The following is a 946-nucleotide window of genomic DNA, read 5'->3' on the forward strand; positions in this document are numbered from 1 at the left end:
GCGGCCACGGGCACCAGGAGCTGCTGCGTTCCCTGCAGCAGGCACAGCGCGGCAAGGAGGTGGGAACAGGATCGGGAATGGGAACGGGAATGGGATCGGGATTGGGAATGGGATTGGGATTGGGAATGGGATTGGGAATGGGATCAGGAACGGGAACGGGAGTGGAGCGCAGCGGCCGCGGGCACCAGGAGCTGCTGCGCTCCCTGCAGCAGGCACAGCGCGGCAAGGAGGTGGGAACGGGATCGGGATCGGGAACGGGAATGGGATTGGGAATGGGATCGGGATTGGGAATGGGATCAGGAACGGGAACGGGAGTGGAGCGCAGCGGCCGTGGGCACCAGGAGCTGCTGCGCTCCCTGCAGCAGGCACAGCGCGGCAAGGAGGTGGGAACGGGATCGGGATCGGGAACGGGAATGGGATTGGGAATGGGATCGGGATTGGGAATGGGATTGGGATCAGGGATGATCAATGGGATTGGGATTGGGAATGAGATTGGGAATGGGGTCAGGGATCATCAGTGGGAATGGGATTGGGATTGGGAATGGGATCAGGGATCATCAATGGGAATGGGATTGGGAATGGGGTCGGGATTGGGATTGGGAATGGGAATGACACCAGGAGCTGCTGCGCTCCCTGCAGCAGGCACAGCGCGGCAAGGAGGTGGGAACAGGATCGGGAATGGGAACGGGAATGGGATCGGGATTGGGAATGGGATTGGGATTGGGAATGGGATCGGGAATGGGATCAGGAACGGGAACGGGAGTGGAGCGCAGTGGCCGCGGGCACCAGGAGCTGCTGCGCTCCCTGCAGCAGGCACAGCGCGGCAAGGAGGTGGGAACGGGATTGGGATCGGGAATGGGATCGGGATCGGGAATGGGATTGGGATCAGGATCGGGAATGGGATCTGGATTGGGATTGGGAATGGGATTGGGATTGGGAATGGGAT

The sequence above is a fragment of the Pyrgilauda ruficollis genome, unplaced genomic scaffold, assembly GCF_017590135.1.
Source record: "Pyrgilauda ruficollis isolate IOZ18807 unplaced genomic scaffold, ASM1759013v1 scaffold1052, whole genome shotgun sequence".
Lineage (NCBI taxonomy): Eukaryota > Metazoa > Chordata > Aves > Passeriformes > Passeridae > Pyrgilauda > Pyrgilauda ruficollis.